At 43.2% G+C, this 19,745-nt stretch overlaps 1 protein-coding gene across 2 annotated transcripts in view; it reads left to right on the forward strand.

The window, feature by feature from the left end:
* csmd1b (CUB and Sushi multiple domains 1b) overlaps positions 1-19,745 on the forward strand; it is a 756,823-nt gene that overhangs the window by 589,356 nt on the left and 147,722 nt on the right. The gene's annotated exons all lie outside the window — the stretch shown is intronic.

Consider the following 19,745-nt stretch of genomic DNA (forward strand, 5'->3'; position numbering starts at 1 on the left):
TGCCCGTGTCAGATCCCGAGCTGACGGCCATGCTGTCTCGAGCCGCTGGGAGTATCGGGCTAGAATGGAAACCTCCATCCTGCCCCGATCTCTCGCGGATGGATAACTGGTATCTGGACAAAGCTGCCGCCGCAAGGCCACGGCCAACTCCGATACCTTTTTTCCCCGAGCTGCATGCGGAGTTATCGCGCTCTTGGGGGGCTCCTTTGTCCACTCGAGAGCGCGATCTCTCCCCCGCCTTTCCCCCCCTCGACGGTGGGGCCGCCCGTGGGTACACTGGGATGCCCCCGGTGGAGCGCTCTGTTGCGATGCAGCTGTGTCCACAGAGCGCCTCCACCCGTGGTCCTCCTAAGCACCCATCCAAAGCCTGTGGGTTCTCGTCTGCTATGGCGGCGCGAGCCTATAGAGCGGCGGGACAGGCGGCCTCCGCTTTGCATGCCATGAGCACTTTGCAGGTCTTCCAAGCGAAGGTGCTCAGAGACATGCACGAGGGCGGGACTGACTCGACGGCATTTAAAGAATTGCGGTCCGCCACTGACCTTGCTCTCCGGGCAACGAAAGTGGCCGCTCGCGCCGTCGGTCAGGTGATGGCCACTTCGGTGGTTCAGGAGCGCCATCTCTGGCTCAACCTGGCAGATACGCGGAGCGCTGAGCGGACTCGTCTGCTCGACGCTCCGCTCTCCCAGGTTGGCCTTTTCGGCGGTGCGGTCGAGGACTTCGCCCAGCAGTTCTCCACCGCTCAGAAGCAGACGGAGGCCATCAAACACATCCTGCCCCGGCGACCAGCTGCTGCCTCCACCCAGTCATCGGCGCAGGTGCCTCCCTCTGCTCGCCGCCGAGGACGCCCCCCTGCAGCTCCCCTCCCTCCCGCCCGGCCCCAGCAGCAGCCTTCACCCGGGCCCCGGCGTCGAGGAGGCCGCAGGCCGGCGTCACAGCCCCCTCAGGCCGCTCGCCCCGCTAAACGCCAGGCCAAGCGAAGATCCTGACACGGGCCGCTCAGTGACGATCTCGAGTCTTTCCCAGGAGGCGGTAGCAGGCCCCCTCCTTCCCCCGGTGGAGGGCCGGGGGAGAATCTTTTGTTCTCAGCTCCCCGCTGCTCACCCACGGGTGGGCAGCACCCTGAACTGGTTAAAGAAAGACTTGACATCCTCACTGAGCTCACAGACTGGAGTGGGTGCGCTCGATGCCCCCGTGCGTCAGCCCACACACTCCTCTCTGTCTCTGAGGGCGCGGAAGGGTGCGTGTGTCGTCCCAGGGCTACACCAATCCCTTCCCCCTCTGTCGCCAGACCCCCGGCAGAACAGACCCCCGTGGAACGCTCCGCTTTCCCTGGTCCCTTCTGTCGGGGAGCGGGCTTCGACGCATCCGAGCGGGGTAACTCCTGCACGCGTGCCAGTCGACCCGCACCGCTGCCCCTCCGGGGGGACGTCTGTGGTTCGCATGACCCCGTTGGCTCATTTCCTGGAAGCCTGGCTAGCGCTTCCTGGGATATCCCGCTGGGTCATCAGAACGATCAGACTCGGCTACGCGATTCAGTTCGCACGGTCTCCTCCCCGCTTCACGGGAGTTCGCTCCACGATGGTCGGTGGCAATGCCCCAGTCTTGAGAGCGGAGATTGCGACCCTGCTGGCGAAGGGTGCAATCGAGACGGTCCCTCCAGCCGAGGTGAGGTCCGGGTTTTACAGCCCCTACTTCATTGTCCCCAAATAGACCGGTGGGTTACGACCGATCCTGGACCTGCGCATTTTGAACCGTTCTCTCCATCGACTACCGTTCAAAATGCTCACGGCCAAACGCATTTTCGAATGTGTTCGGTATCAGGATTGGTTTGCAGCGATCGACCTGAAGGACGCGTACTTCCATGTGTCCATTTTACCTCGACACAGACCGTTTCTTCGGTTTGCCTTCGAGGGCCAGGCATATCAGTACGCCGTTCTCCCATTCGGGTTAGCTCTGTCCCCTCGCGTCTTCACGAAGATCGTCGAGGCAGCCCTTGTTCCCCTTCGCGAACACGGGGTTCGCATCCTGAATTATCTCGACGACTGGCTGATACTAGCACACTCTCGAGCTCAGCTTTGCGAACACAGAGACCTGGTGCTCCGGCACCTAGCCCGTCTGGGCCTTCGGGTCAACCGGGAAAAGAGCAAACTTTGCCCCGTGCAGAGGATCTCTTTTCTCGGCATGGAGATAGACTCGGTCGCCATGTCCGCGCAGCTCACGAACGAGCGCGCGCACTCACTGCTGACTTGTCTTCGACAGTTCGAGGGCAAGAGTGCGGTTCCACTGAAACTATTTCAGAGGCTCCTGGGGCATATGGCATCCGCGGCCGCGGCAACGCCGCTCGGTTTGCTTCATATGAGACCGCTTCAGCTGTGGCTTCGGGATCGAGTCCCGAGGTGGGCATGGCATCGCGGCTCGCTCCGAGTCCCAGTGACTCCGGCATGCCGGCGAACCTTCTTCCCGTGGTCGAACCTCAGCTTCTTACGGACCGGCGTCCCTATTCAGCGAGTTTCCAGGCATCTCGTTGTCTCCACGGATGCATCTACCACGGGTTGGGGTGCCATGTGCAATGGGCATGCAGCCGCCGGTTCCTGGACAGGAGCCCAGCGCCTCATGCACATCAATTGCCTCGAGCTGTTGGCAGTACGGCTCGCCCTACACCGCTTCCGAGCGTTACTCAAGGGCCAGCATGTGCTTGTCCGCTCAGACAACACTACGGCAGTAGCGTACATCAACCACCAGGGGGGTCTACGCTCACGCCAGTTGTCGCAGCTCGCCCGCCACCTCTTGATATGGAGTCAGAAGCACCTGAGGTCCCTTCGTGCAGTGTACATTCCTGGAGACCGGAACTGGGCGGCCGACGAGCTGTCCCGGGTCCGTCCCCTCTCCGGCGAGTGGCGACTCCATCCCCAGTCGGTCCAGCTGATTTGGGACGAGTTCGGGGAGGCACAGATAGACCTGTTCGCCTCTCGGGACTCGTCCCACTGCGCCCAGTTTTATTCTCTGACCCGCGGCACTCTCGGCTCGGATGCGCTGGCGCACAGCTGGCCACGGGGCCCACGCAAGTATGCGTTTCCCCCAGTGAGCCTCCTTGCACGGGTGTTGTGCAAGATCAAGGAGGACGAGGAGCAGGTCTTGCTGGTAGCCCCCTACTGGCCCACCAAGACGTGGTTCTCCGATCTCATGCTCCTCGCGACAGCACCTCCTTGGCCTATTCCTCTGAGACAAGACCTACTCTCTCAGAGACGGGGCACTCTGTGGCACCCTCGTCCCGATCTTTGGAGGCTGCACGTGTGGCTCCTGGACGGGACGAGGCAGGTTTGAGTTCGCTGCCACCTGCGGTGGCGGCAACCATCACTTCCGCAAGAGCGTCGTCCACGAGACACCTTTATGCGTTGAAGTGGAACCTCTTCGTCAATTGGTGCTCTTCTCGCGGAGAAGACCCCCGGAGATGTTCGATCAGTGTCGTGCTTTCCTTCCTGCAAGAAGGGTTGGAGCGCAGGCTGTCGCCCTCCACCCTTAAGGTTTACGTCGCGGCCATTGCCGCTTCTCATGAAGCAGTGGAAGGTAAGTCCTTAGGGAAGCACGACCTGGTCATCAGGTTCCTGAGGGGAGCGAGGAGGCTGCATCCGCCTCGTCCTCCCCTCGTACCCTCTTGGGACCTCTCGGTAGTTTTAAGTGCTCTGCAGAGGCATCCCTTTGAGCCTTTGCAATCGGTAGAGTTAAAGTTTCTGTCCATGAAGACAGCACTCCTGGTTGCATTGGCCTCCATCAAGAGGGTGGGGGACCTGCACGCATTCTCCGTTGACGAAGCGTGCCTGGAGTTCGGGCCGGCTTACTCTCACGTGATCCTGAGACCCCGGCCTGGATATGTGCCCAAGGTTCCCACCACTCCCTTCCGGGACCAGGTGGTGAACCTGCAAGCGCTGCCCCCGGAGGAGGCAGACCCAGCCTTGGCACTGCTCTGTCCGGTACGTGCTCTCCGCACCTATGTCGACAGAACGCAGTGTTTCAGGACCTCAGACCAGCTCTTTGTCTGTCATGGAGGGAGCCAGAAGGGAAGGGCTCTCTCAAAGCAACGGCTGTCCCACTGGATAGTGGATGCCATTGCTTTGTCTTACCAGCAGCAAGGCCTTCCGTGCCCCCTTGGTGTGACGGCCCATTCCACTCGGAGTGTAGCCTCCTCTTGGGCTTTAGCGCACGGCGCCTCGCTAACAGACATCTGCAGAGCTGCAGGCTGGGCGACACCCAACACCTTCGCCAGATTCTATAATCTGCGAATTGAGCCGGTATCCTCTCACGTACTCGTTTCGGCCAGTTCTGGATCCGCTCAGGTGTCTTCGCTTGCTCGCCACTCCACTCCCCGGACTGGATAAGTGCGATATTTCCTCAGTTCTTCCATTGAAGTCTTGAGTCCTCCAGCACCGACGATGCGGGCACCACTGCGTTGCTCTGGATGCTAGCTAGGTGCCTCCATGCGCACGGTTCCCCATGGTAACCGTCTCATGTGTACTATCCACTGTAAGCCTCTCTGAGCATGTGTCTTCCCTTGGCAAGCCATCTGCCACCCCTGGAGTTTAAATCAGTAGCCACCTGCGGTTGGTACTCCAGTGTTCCATATGCGTTCCTATGTGGCCATATGTGTATTCATAAGTCCTCCCTTCGGTAGGCAGCTGGTAGCATGTCCCCTTCGGGATATGTTTCCCAGTGTACCTTGGTAATCCTGTGTCAAAGTCGGATCCCCAAAAAAAAAAAAAAAAGAGGTAAGGCTCGGGGGTTCAGTCTTTCGCAGGGCACTGGAAGACAGCTTGAAGATGGCGTGATGGCACAGACCCCCAATCTCCGTCACTTCTGACGTAACTCGAAGTGACTACGAAAGGGAACGTCTCGGTTACGTATGTAACCCTCGTTCCCTGAGTAGGGAACGGAGACGTTACGTCTCCCTGCCACTTCTGCTGTATCGCTGGGTAGAGGCCGAGTTCAGTCTTGGCTCCTCAGCGAAGACATACTGCGGTTGCGTTCACTTCCTCCTTTTATACTCACGGAGTAGGGCGGAGTACGCTATGCAAATTTCCGCAGCCCCAAGGCATTGCATGCCATTGGCTCGTGTTTTAATACTCGAAGAGGATTGGCTTTCTATGCGAAATCCCCCAATCTCCGTCACTTCTGACGTAACGTCTCCGTTCCCTACTCAGGGAACGAGGGTTACATACGTAACCGAGACGTTCCGCCCCTCACTTCCGGTTCCGGCGCTGGTGTTAGAACTTAAGCTGCGCCCCTTATTTCCAGTTCTGGCGCTGGTGTTAGAACTTCAACCCTGTATCACACGAAATACGTTCTGAGGAAACTATTTTGCAAATCGCAATTACGTTACATGCCAACATATAAGCAGTGCTATTACGTTGGTCCTTAACCTAATATGTCTCAATGTTAATACGTAGGTATTAATACGTTATTTTCAAAGATATAAAACGTACGTTGCTAAAAACGTATAATATGGATGTATTTGCAACATTTAAACGTAACATTATTACATTTTTACAGCTACAAAACGTTAACTATTTACGTTTCAGATCATAACGATATCTGTATACTTTCACTTTTAAAGATAAATTTAACAAGATCCCTTAATCCTACTCCCAAAACCTAAATATATTCATTTTATACAGAATATAAAAAGGATAAAACATAATGGACAGAGTGAGATGTGTAGGTAAATGAGTTTTAGCATTACAATATTTTGAGCCACTAATCCTAATCCTACTCCTACCCCTAAACCTACCCATAACCATTCCTTAAAACTACGTAGGATAACACAATTATAAAGAAAAAGATAACAGACAGACAAGTATACATTTCTCAATAATTTATTTATTGTGAAAATGTCAAAACCGGTAACGTTAACATTACCAAAAGTCGTTCACATCGCAGTCCTCTGGCAGTATTATAGTAGTTGTGTATGAGGTACAGATCAGAATTAAAGTTATTAATATTAATCCATGAAAATGTTAATCTGATTTCGGTTCGCTCTATGAAGGCGCGCGCTCTTCTCCATTTCAAATGTGAATGTACTACACCGACTAAAACAAGGCATATCGCAATCTGTGACGAAGCAGGCGAGAGCCAATGAGCGTTTGATATCACTGGCGTAAAACATGTCGTAACGCTTCTTGAAGGCGCATTTTTTGAATTTGAATTCATCACCAGCGCGGATTTGACGTTTGCGGTCGCTCCTGAGAAATGAAGATGAAGATCACTGGATAAAAGGCTGAATTTGGATCTGTTTCTTGCAAACAAAGTATGGATTCTAGGATTTAGTTTACATATAGCTAATAAAATGTCTTTTGTGAATGTATCAGTATGTTGTGTTTCATTGGAGAAAATGCTTTTTGTGTAAATACACTAAATACTACAAAATGGTTAAACAAGGTATTTTTAAGGTTAAAAGTGTATTCCTTTTTAACACCACGCAGGCTAATTCTCCGAAACGACTTTGCTGCTGAAAGCACGAACAGAGCGAAATGTTAATATTTATGAGTAACGTTGGCCTATTATATTAATAAATGCGAATGAAAACTTAATTAATAAGACAGTTGAATGCAATAGAGTCAAAAATTTAATGCCACGATTATGCATACATAAAGAAACCTGTTTCGGATGTATTATGTTCAGGACAAACGTAATAGCACTGCAATAGTATTAGGTTAAGGACCAACGTAATAGCACTGCTTATATGTTGGCATGTAACGTTATTGCGATTTGCAAAATATTTTCCTCAGAACGTATTTCGTGTGATACATAGTTGTAGAACTTAAACTGCGCCCCTTACTTCGGGTCCCGGCGCTGGTGTTAGAAATTAAGCTGCGCCCCTGACTTCCGATCCCGGCACTGGTGTTAGAACTTAAGCTCCACCCCTAACTTCCGGTTCTGGCGCTGATGTTACAACTTAAGCTGTGCCCCTTACTTCCGGTCCCGGCACTGGTGTTAGAACTTAAGCTGCGCCCCTTACTTCCGGCGCTGGTGTTAGAACTTAAGCTGCGCCCCTTACTTCCGGTTCTGGCGCTGGTGTTAGAACTTAAGCTCCGCCCCTTACTCCTGTTTCTGGTGCTGGTGCTAGAACTTAAGCTCCACTCCTAACTTCCGGTTCTGGTGCATGGGGTTCTGAAACTGGTGGTGCTGCGGGTCTGCAGCTGGATACTTTTGACCAAGTGAGCTACCGATCAAGTTTATATGTCAAAAAATTCATAAGGAACTTTGGTCAATTCAAAAAGTTGTCAGTTCTTTAGGGAAAACTTCAGGGAATTGTAAATGTAGGTTATTTTGGAAAAAAAAAATGTAGGTACAGGCACACTTTTCCAATAAGCTTGTGTTGTTTAAAAGACCTAAACAGTTCAGTAATCAAATGTAAGGCCATTAAAATTCTTAAGTATCTTAAATGGTATAACAAAACCAGTCAATGAATACCAAACATTTAGATGATCTACTATTGATGAATTGAGAGTTTTTAGCTGATTTATGCATTTAGTGTATTTTATGCACTACCATCCATATTGTTGTCAGATTGTATTGCTGATTCCGCTTAATTTTGACAAATAGTTGCTGTTCAATTCGACATGAGCTGTAGTTGTACGGCCATTACCCACATCAGAAACGGCTGTCCAGGTACATAAACAAGATGATCACCAAATTAAATGACTTTTCTTAAAGACACCTGTTTTACAATACAGGTTGTTTCAAAGCAGCTTTACAGTGATACATCCCCCTCAACCCTTTGCTTTTATATATATATATATATATGAAGAGTTCAGATGCAAAAGCCTCTAAGTGCCATTTGAAATTTTCTTCTAGAATGATCATTTTTGTGAAATTACTGAACTTAAATATACAAGCTTGATAAAAATGATCATTCTAGAAGAAAATTTCAAATGGCACTTAGAGGCTTTTGCATCTGAACTCTTCATATTGTCTGATTTGATGATACATTAATCTATTGCAAAGAACCACACACACACACACACACACACACAGCACCACACACAAATATAGCAGCATTCGCGAAACCACCAAGAACACCGTAGCAACTGCCAACTGCCAGTCAAACTTCAAATATCTGTTCAAACTGCTGCTAGTGTGTGTAAAACTAAACTTTTCTAAACTTTACCACGTCACTGTTCATACCCACATCACACAATGATTTGTAGTGATGGGAAGTCATTTATTTTCTATGAGCAACAGCAACCATTGCTGTCACTCATTGAATATGAATGATTTCCACTGAAAATTACACTATGTACCGATTTTCTGTAGCACAACCCAGAACATCCTTAGCAACACACTAGCAACCATCCAGCAATGTTATGACAATAACCTAGAGCATCCTGGTAGCCTCCTACCTTTTCCACCAGAACACCAGAGCAACCATATAACAACATTCTAACCGCCCAGAATACCCAAACAACTACTTAACATCCACTTAGAACAAACAGCAAAGCCTACATCCATTCAAACTTCAAATCAATCTTCAAACTGCTGCCATTTTCATTATGTAAACGTTCTCTGCTGCATCACTGGATGTGCCCATGTCATGCATTAACAGACTTAATGTGAACATAAGACACACAGCAACACATACATCATGTATGTGTTACTGTAAATGTGTTTAATGCATTGTCACATCTCCATCGTTTGGTTTAACAATATAATCTGTAATGTATGTAATTTTCACACACTTTACTCTCGTATACATACTGTATGATTCACTCAGTCAGAGGCATTCTCCACAGCATAATTTCTCTGAGATGCTGCTGCAAAGAGCATGGCTTCTGAGGACAGGGGGTTATTCCCTGCCGTTTTGATTTATAAGTTCCCTCTTAAGCCTGGCTCAGACTACATGAGTTCATAAATCTGAACCGATTGTGAAATCTGGTTCTATCACACACATAAGGAGGATCTTCACAGATTTTCTTCTTTCAAATCTCAGATCTGTACACATTTCAAGATTTGAAAATTGTGGCACATCACACACACTACAAGATTTTCTTTAGATTATGTATGCAAAGTGGATAAGCAGATGTAAACAAAATGGATAGTGTGTCGCGGCAACTTCCTGTAGACATTATATGAGGAGACATTATAGAGGCAGTCGTGTTTCCACATTTCCTCCAACTGTTCCTTAATCTCTGTTGTCCACTGGACCCGTACAGCTGCTTGTCTTTCGCAGTCACCATTTCAAAAGTTCACTTCCGTCTCCTTATAGACTTGTCTCTCATTGCAATCATGGTTGTAATCATCCCAAATTTTAAATCCTATATATAAAACGTGTTTGATATTGTTGGGGCGGCCCCGATATGTCCGCAAGCGTATTGGGAGGTTTAAGGTACGCCTTACACCAGAGGAATGTTTTCATAGTTCCTACAATTGGCGGACGTTCCCGGATTTTGGCTTGTTCGCGCAGAACAATTTTAGTTCTAGGAACACTCCTTTCGGGCGTACTCCTACTTCAGAGTAGGGTCTAAACCAGCACTATAGACGAATCCGACGAGCGTTCTGTGTAGGCTGCCATCTTGTGGCGACACCATTACTGAGCTGTTACACAGGCATATAGACATATGCACCGGTATGTAAACAAACCTCGGTGATAACGCGAACTCACCCTCGATGACAGCTACAGCCAGGCAGAATGACTTGTTGGTTTGATCTGTGACTGCAGTGGCCTCCAGTCACAGATGAAGGCACAAACGATCTTACAGATTAACGTTATTTATGAAAATAGCTTGGCAAGCTAGCTAGGCTAACGTTTGCTAACGAGGAAACTATAAAAAGATCTGTCCATTCGGCAACAATAAATAAATAAATGAATGAAATCAAATAAACAAATTCATGTTTTTCATTTGTGTCCATTATTTATCTCATTTTCACATTGCAACAGGCAAGGGTAAGGTAACGTTACAGCTAGAAAGTATACATAATATCGACCAATTAGTGTTTTTAAACCATGGAAAGAGGTCAATATAACAGCGGGAGAACAATTATGTCACATAACGATTCATTTAGCTCAGGAAAGCCATTTAATGACCATAGCATGTTAATTTAATAGAAAAAATAGCAAGAGAGGAGATTTTGCTGATCACTATATCACATATTTATTATATTTTTTTTACTTATGTCATTAAATAATTGTTATTATACGCGAATGTCCACGTCTTGTACTCGCCCAGGAAATCTGTAAACCGTACGGCACCAGACAGGGGCAGTCGACCCGGGGTATTCACAGTGTTTTCTCTTCAAAATTGAAATTTTACTGCCACCATTGAAACAATTTATAACGGAAACTGTTTACCCACTCGACATTATACAAGGGATAACGTTGTAACGTTAGTGACAGTCGTAAATCGCGGGCTGTTTATTCCAGTGGACGCAAGTTGCAACTAAAACAATAGGAGTCAATGGCGCAACGCTACCCAGCAACAGCTCAGTAATGGCGCCCCGCTTACTTCCGGTAGTTTCGCCGGATTCGTCTATAGAGAGCCTAAGTCCCTCCCCTTCCGGTCGACCACCATGGGACCTTATTTCGGAAAAATATTGAATGGTAGTCAATGGTGAGAGACAACAAATGACAACAATTTGATCTCGTTTGAATTGTGCCCTGAATTACACATATGATGTTTGAAGATACATTTTAAAGTAAAGAAATTCGCAGTTTGATGTAAAACCGTTGAGGTATAAGACTGTGAAAATACGTAATTACAAAGACTACAAACCCCAAAGGCGCACATTTTCTCTCAATAATTGAAGCTAGCTTTACTGAGGCTGTCTGTCATTGTTTCTACAGTCTTACGTTATAATCGTAACGTTACGCCGTCGTACCTGAGTGTTGTGTACCAGATTGTACACACACGAGCAGCGGATCTCGTTTCTCTTCCCGGGAGATGTAGTTCACAGAGCGATTTTCACATAAAACTAAATGTTACTCTTCTGTTGTATGACAAACTGCGACGTTTTTGACTTTCAGAATTATCTTTTAAATTGACAAACATCATATGTGTAATTGAGGGCACAGTTCAGACGGAATAAAAAGATAAGTTGTCTCTCGCCATTGACTACCATTCATATTTTTTTTCCGAAATAAGGTCCCATGAGCCGGAAGCGGAGGGGCGGGACTTAGGCTCTCTATAGGAACTACCAGTGACCTTAGTGTACGCTGATTGTCCGAAACGTATGCGAAATACCAGCACCTGCCATTTTAAAAAAAATCTGTGTAAACACACAGATTATATTTACTATAAACTCTACGAACATGGACAATGGTGATAGATGGGGCTCTCAACCTTTACACTGAGGAGAAAATCCAACACAACTTTGAGGGGACCAAGAGAAAGATGAATATGTATTTCTGCTCAGCTAACAACACTGGATATCAACCATAAACTAATGAACATGGAGAATGCGAGCATTGTGTGCTCAGGCTCTGGTGTTCTCAGCTGCGTCGAAATAAAGGTCACAACAATCTGACAAGCGTGGCTTACGTCACTTTAGAGTTCCTACTGGCGGTGTGAATGCAACCAGGAAAGTGGTCCTACACTGTCAGAAAAAAAGGTACGAAAGCTGTCACTGGGGCGGTACCTTTTCAAAAAGGTCCACTTTTGTACCTAAAGAGTGCATATTGGTACCATAATTGTACAAATATGTACCATGAAGGTACCAATATGCACCCTTTAGGTACATAAGTGTACCTTTTGAAAAGGTACCGCCCCAGTGTCAGCTTTCGTACCTTTTTTTCTGAGAGTGTAAGGGAACTAAGTTCCTCAAACTACCTGGTGTGAAAGCCCCTATTAACAGATTATCTGGGCTGAACATCGAAACCGATTGATGCCCTGGACGGTATTTTTTTTTTACTCTGAATGTCAGGAGGGATAATTCTGGCACAAATCGGCCTAAAACGCCTGTAGTCTGAGTCTGGCTTTACTTCATACACTGGGGTACCCTTATGCACATATACACACATGTGCCCTCTTTTAAAACGACACTGATTGTCTACCATTCCCCAAAAATTGTTTTGCATATGCTTCTCTGAGAGTGCAAGTAGAGAGTGCAGTGCTCTATGCCTCTGAGTGAAGGTCTTTGTGGCAGATATGCAGATCAGGGTGAGCAGGGCTGTGAAAGACTCGGTCTGAATGTTAAGGTTCTCTCTCCCAAAGACTGCACACGTAGAAATGGCTTCTATATGCAATATACCATAAGCATCAGTCCAGCATCAGCTTTCTAATGAAATGGCATGCCTGATTAGTAGCTTGTACAGTGTTAGGGTTTCATCAGAACACTCAACTCAACTAAGCCAATAATCGTGCTTCTTTAACAGTTAATGCTTGCAAAATGGACGTTTTTAATTAAGAGGAGATTGATTTTAATATGGCTAGTGACTGCTTAACAAGTAAATGCTGCGACATTAAACGTTGGAAAAGTCGCTGACGAGCAGGCAGTGACTGCTAGCCTTTTTTTTGCCCTTTTTTACACGTTTTTTAATTTCCCTGCCAACGTTTGGAATACTGATGCAGCCCAGAGCCATGTCCCCAAGCTTTTAGACAAAACTCATTAGAAAGAGGTGAGGTCCCTTTAAATAATGAAGGATTTTCCTCTCTTTCTTTGGTTCTCTCACCCAAACAGATCTTTTATTCGTTTCCATAGTAACTAAAAGACTGTCTCAGTACTGTTGAATGAGGACTCTTCCCTGGCTGTAAATAGCGAGAAGCGTGGGGGTTGGGAGCGCGGTGGCATGGCGCCTCTCAGAGGCCGTACAGTTACACGGCTGTTTCAAATCCCGAGGAAACCTCCTTTTCGTGGATGCGTGATTTTGCTCAACTATGTTTGAGCGCTGGATTGTGAGGGAAGTTGGGGTTGGTCAGGTGGCAGCCACAGCTGTTGTCTCCATGCTTATGTGAGGCAGGAACACATGGGCTGCTAGATTTAGCCACGCATGCAGTCTGGGCACAACAGAGTGCCGCTAACAACAGCTAATGAGCTGCCGTCTTAGGGAAGATACAGTTATCCCGCGGTGACCTGTTCTTATGTAGGCTAATGCCTGTTTTGATGTCATGCGCTCTTTGTCGAGCAGTTTTGGGCTCTCAGTGGATATTTACAGAACATAAAAAGATAAAAGGCTGAATCCAAACGTGGATATGGTTGAATTTTGTGTATGTAGGTTACCACAAGCTTTTGAGCGCTCTCTGTTTTATGATTTTTTCGTCCTTCTGTAGTGATGGTGTCTTATTTTTCAAGATCATTGCACTGACATTTTGAGTTGCATTAATATGAATCACTGTCAGCTGTTCATAAATTATTCTGATGTCATACTTTACAGGAATAGATCAACCAAAAGTGGAATGACCATCATGTTGTTGTTTTATTTATATTATTTTTTATGGAACACAAAATGAGAATTTGTGAAAGCGGTGGATTGCTTTCATTTCTTTGTTGTTTTTATCTTAAAACGTACTGGGGTACTCCATCAGAAATGCTTTTATTATTTGTTCACTATCATTCTCCCCAAAATGTGTATTACACACTTTCCTCATATTTTTCCTAGAAAAATAATCCATCTCGGTGAGTCCATATAATGCAAGATGACATAAAATGCCCTGAAATCAACATGCACCAATGCTACATTTTTCTAAATGTCATAATTATTTATTAACAAACACGTTTTCATGACGTCAATGAGCTCTTTGTTTCTGCCTTAAATTATTACATTGTTTAAATTGGTACATTCTTAGCTAACTGTGATTTTGTATATGTACATTTCTGAAATACATAGCTTAGACAGTTACCTCTGATAACAGAACACTCTAAATTTTAATGTGGACTCGTACATTTTCTCTTAAGCTGCTTTGAAACGCTTTTTATTGTGAAAAGCACTATACAAATAATTTTGAATTGAATTGATTTAAAAATACACAAAGCAAAAAGCAGGATAGTAATCCATACAACTCCAGTTGATAAATCAATGTCTTTTGGAGCAAATAAATAGGTGTAGATATCCTAATATTTTAAACTTTTTTAAACTATACACCATCACATCCATTGGTAACACTTTACGATAAAGTCTAATTTGCTAATGCATTAAATAAAATGATAACAATGAGCAATACATTTTTACAGCATTGATTAAACTCTGTTAATGTTAATTCACAGGGAATTAAATTACGTTATGTAATATATACAAATAGATAGAAATATATATAAAATTACACTTTTTTTTCTTAAATAAATTATTAGTAAATGTTGAAATTAACATCAACTTTGATTACTAAATGTGGCACAAGTATATTGTTCACTGTTAGTTAAAATGAACTAATTTTCACAAATGAAACCTAATTGTAAGGTTAGGGGACTGGAGTATCCCTTAAACAGTAAGTTTAACAGTATTAGAAAACATAGACATCAGTTGTTTTTTTTTTAGATGCATTTATCTTGTTAAACAAATGAGCTTATTCAGAATATTTACAACTACAGTACAATTAGATCTGGCAACACTTCAACTACACGCAATTAATCATTTGTTAAGCATGCATAAGCAGTTAATTCATCATTTATAAAGCATTAGAAGTTTATAAATACAGCTATAAATGCTTTTTTTCCCCTTGATTTATAAGCATATATATATATATATATATATATATATATATATATATATATATATATATATATAATGCGTTTAATAATTGTATTTTCATAGTTTGTAAATGATCAATTAATAATTTCTAAATGAAGTATATCATAATTTACAAACCAGTTATTTAAGAGTTGTCAGTCATTCATAAGATCACCTAGAAAGTGTAAGTAAATGCTGTAAATAAGGGTAGTTATAAAGCATTTAGCAATGGTCAGTTAACTATTTTGTGAGCTCATCTAAAGTGAGGACTATTTATGCCTTGTAAAGCATTTACAAAGGATATTTAAAGGCACATCAATCTTCGAAACAGTAAAATGTCACAAACACAACACAGAACATAGAAATATTCAACCCGATCTCACGACCAAGTCGTACGAATTCGACGAATGATTAAAAAGTGGCTAATTCGTAACAATTCATACGACCTCACTCGTACGAATTAATACGATTTTGCTCAATTTTACATAATTGGCCAATTCGTATGAATTCGTACGAATGACCCACCCCTTACCCCGCCCCTAAACCTAACCATCACATTTGTTTAGACAAATCGTACGAATTAGTACGAGTGAGGTCGTACGAATTAGTACGAATTAGCCACTTTTTAATCATGCGTCGAATTCGTACGAATTGGTCGTGAGATAGTGTTGAAATATTAGTAACACTTTACAATAAGGTTCATTAGTTAACATTAGTTAACTACATTAGTTAGCATGAACTAATAATGAACAGCACTTATAAGGCAGCCCATTCTCACCCCCAAGGCGTCACTTAACTGACGCCTTGGGAAGCATTTGGACATGCTTCAATATCTGACGCTTTAGGCGCCCTTTAGCGTCAGTTAGATGACGCCCTAGGATCGCGTACCCTACCCCCACCCCACACCTAAACCTAACCGCGTCCTCTAACTGACGCTTTCCTTTGGCGTCAGTTAGATGACGCCGTAGGATCGCGTCATGTAAGTGACGCTAAAGGGCGACTAAAAAGTCAAATATTGAAGCATGGTCAAAGGTGACGCCTTGGGGTGAGAATGCGTTGTATAAGGCATTTATTAATCTTTGTAAATGTTAATTTCAATATTTACTAATACTTTATTCAAATCTTGTTAACATTAGTTAATGTGCTGTGAACTAACGTGAACAAAAAAAAATGAACAGCTTTATTTTTATTAACTAACTTAAAAAAAAGTTTAACAAATACAGTAGCAAATGTATTGCTCATGGGTAGTTCATGTTAGTTAATACATTAACTAATGGACCTCACTGTAAAGTGTTACCGAAATATTTAACAGCCTTTAAATCTCCTTTATAAATGCTTTACAAGCCATGAATAGTCTTCACTTTAGATGAGCTCACAAACATGGTTAACTGACCATTACCCGAATTAACCCTGAATTAGAGTAGAAATACATGTTAATAAAGCATTTATTAACACACTGTGTAACCATCACTATATGTCTGAATGATAAGATGTATGAATGTACATTTGAATAGTTTATTAATAATTTACTTACACATTCTAAGTAATCTTATGAACCACTGAAAACTCTTAAATAACTGGTTCATAAAAAATGCAATTCTTCATTTAGAAATTATAAATTGAACATTAATAAAGGATGATTTTTTTTAAAACAAATTATAAATATGCTTTTAAATCAAGAAGAAAGCATTTAAAGCTGTATTTATAAACTGCTTATGAATGTCTATTAATGCTTTATGAGTGATGAATTAACTGTTTACTCTTAACTAATGATTATTAGCGTGTAGTTATTAGAGCTCAACCATGATTGATTTATTTAGTTAGTTTTGGGTAAATGTTAAAAATCAAGCATGAGGACCTGCTGATTAAGTTATTTAACATACATTAACCGAATCGAAAATTAGATTATAAACAGAGGTTGATTTGTTGATTTTTTTCAAGAGGGTGGTTGTCATGTACCTGTAGTTTGCTACTACCAGTCTACTAAATCTGCTATTTTCTAAAACTTTTTTAGGTGTAATTGTGGTTGATTTTATTTAGCAGGACCACTTTGTTTTCTCCCCATTTTCCTCAGATTCCTATAGCATCCTTTACTCCGAGCAAAGAAGTGCTAGACCAGACACTACTTCATGTTGAAAAAGCAAAGCATTTTGAATTGTATGTCAATGTTTAATGGATCCTTATCCCATCATGCTGAATGAAAATGGCTGGAGTAAAGGAGGGCAGAAGTGATGTCTAAAACGTTCCGTTATTCAAGAAAATATAACGTCAAGCACACATGAAAGAAAGAAATAAACTCCAGACAGTCAAGCTGAAAAAAAAAAAAAAAAAAAAAACATTTCTAAAAACCTGAAATTTTCTTCCATCTCAGTGTGAAATTGTAGGTTTCTAGGCAAATCTCTGAACAAAAGGCACAGTATGTGTGTGCTTGTATTTGCGTATGCCCACTTGCACACAAACTCGCTATGTGTGTTTGTGTGCGTGTGTGTGTTTGTGTGTAGCTCCAGACAGTCTTCTCATGGCGAGTGTGAAGGGAAGGTGATGTGATCAAAGCTACAGGAGTGAGTTTGATATGCAGAAAACAGGGAGCCTCAGCTGCATTCTGACACCAGCTTTTCATGAGCTCACAGAAGCATTGTGAGGCAGATGAAGCAACAGACCTGTGGGTGCCAGAGCCCAGAGGCTTTAGCATGGGACTGATGTGCGAGGAATCTCAATTGAAGATCATTGTTACTGAGACCTGAGGGATGAAAGGAACACAGCCAGAGCAGAGAGATCACAGATGACATGGACTGCAATTTTGGAAGGCCGGGATATTCATTGGCATTGAGATGAAGGCAAATAAGAGCATTCGTATTTCAAGTTATTCCAGGGTTTAGATACACAGAGAACTTGCTTAGTTCTGATCTCACACTCTTTTGTTATTTGCCACAATCGGTGGCTTTCCGGAAGGGTTTTTTTTTATAAATAAAAGGACTTCTTTCTCAATTAAAATTCTTCAAAAATATCTAGGTTATTATTATTTCTTCAAGCAAAGTATTGAAATATTTGTACAACAGTATTAAAGAGATAGTTCACAAAAAAATTAAAATTAAGTCATTAATTACTCACCCCCATGCTGTACCAACCTCGTAAGACTTTCATTCGTCTTCGGAACACAAATGAAGATATTTTCCCATGACACATGCGCGAGAACTGAACAAGATGTAGTAGAAAAATAACGTAGTTCTCGCGCATGCGTCGTGGAAATCTCTTGAACTTTCGTCTCAGGCCCAGAAGGAAGAAAAGGAATAGTCGAATAAAGTCTTTATTTGTGTTTATTTACGCACAAAATGTATTCTCATTGCTTGATAAACTTATAGTTGAGCCACTGTAGTCACATGGAATATTTAAACATTTTCAATTTCAAACATTCGTCAAGTTTCAATCCCTATAGGGAGCCTATGTGATGATAAAGTGATCCAGCTCTCAGATTTCATCAAAAATATCTTCATTTGTGTTCTGAAGATGCATAAAGTTCGTACGGGGTTGGTACAGCATGGGGGTGAGTAATTTTTCATTTGTTGGGTGAACTAACCCTTTAATATTTAATAAAATGACTTGTGGTATCCATTAGTGGTGTACCCACCATACAGAAAGCCATTCTGTTTTGAAAATCAAACCATAGTAAAGTATAGTAGTACCTATAATAAAACCATAGTAAATGAACCGACTAGTAATATAAGTAATATTAATAAAACCAACTTCTTAAATATCGATTTTCTGTAGCACGACCCAGAACATCCTCAACAACACAATAGCAACCATCCAGCAATTCTATGACAAGAACCTAGAGCACCCTTGTAGCCTCCTACCTTCCTAGCATTCACCAACCATAATAAAACCAACCAGTAATAAACAGGTCAATATGATTTTTTTGATTAATGACATGGTAACGTGTTAGTTAAGATACATTGCTACCTTTTCAAATGTTAAATGAAATAGCCTCAAGAACAACTTAATATTACATATTATGGTATACCATGGTCTATCTGAATACTTCATTTTACTCTGTTTAATGCACAATTAGTTCAAGTCAGTTTAACCACTGTTCAGGGGCGGAGTGGGACCAAAAAATCTACCGGGAAATTTCGTAGACCACCGGCCCTCGTCGCCGGCACGATTAGCCAATAGCATTTACAGTTTTACTGATTTAAAGGGAACTTTGTTGTACTAGTATGCTGGAGTAAAGTTCATAAATGGTCGTTCTTTCCCATAGTACTTTCTAAAACTAGTTGGGTGGACTCTGTGCCTCTAGGGGGGTTCGGGGGCATGCTCTCCCGCAAGAAAATTTTGGACATTTTAAGGTTATAATGCATCAATCTCATGCTCTCTGAGAGATCGAAATTAAGACCCATGAACTGCTCGTTGAACAAAGAAAAAACATTAATTTGTACCAGGACAATAAAGAGGGCTCAAATATTTTTTTAGTTATGAGAGTCTCAGTCTGCATTAAATTATCAATGGTGTTTTAGGATGCCAAACAATTATTATAATAATGTAATAATGATTTATAATTATTTCTATGACGTACTGTAAAATCCATTTATAGCCTATAAATGTGTAAATGAAAATGAGTATTTCAAAAGTATATTTTAACCTACATTACACTATAATCACTGCATGAAAAGTGGGATTTTCGTCCCCGTAAACTGCCGGAAATCTCCCTAATTTTCGGCAGTTAACGACAATTTACAGACTGTGAACGTCGCGTTCCACTGTGCCACATATTGACGGAAACGAACCATGACGTATGCATGCAGCGCTCGCGGAGGTGCGAATGGCCCTAATTAGCATATGAATAGCAGCACTGCGCGCGCCTTGCCAGAGAATGGCTTGAATTTCCTCACTCAGTATTGGTTGAAATTCACTACATTTAAACAAGAAAATCACTCGTGATTGGTTGGCAGATCTGTTACTATTGGTCAGCCGACATAAAATTATAATAATAATAATCATATATATATATATATATTCATATTCATATGATATGCTATTATGTTGTTTATTCATGTCATTGTTATCCTATGGACTAAATTATTATTACCATCAAGGACAT

The sequence above is a fragment of the Pimephales promelas genome, chromosome 11 (genome assembly GCF_988280905.1).
Source record: "Pimephales promelas chromosome 11, fPimPro1.hap1.1, whole genome shotgun sequence".
NCBI lineage: Eukaryota > Metazoa > Chordata > Actinopteri > Cypriniformes > Leuciscidae > Pimephales > Pimephales promelas.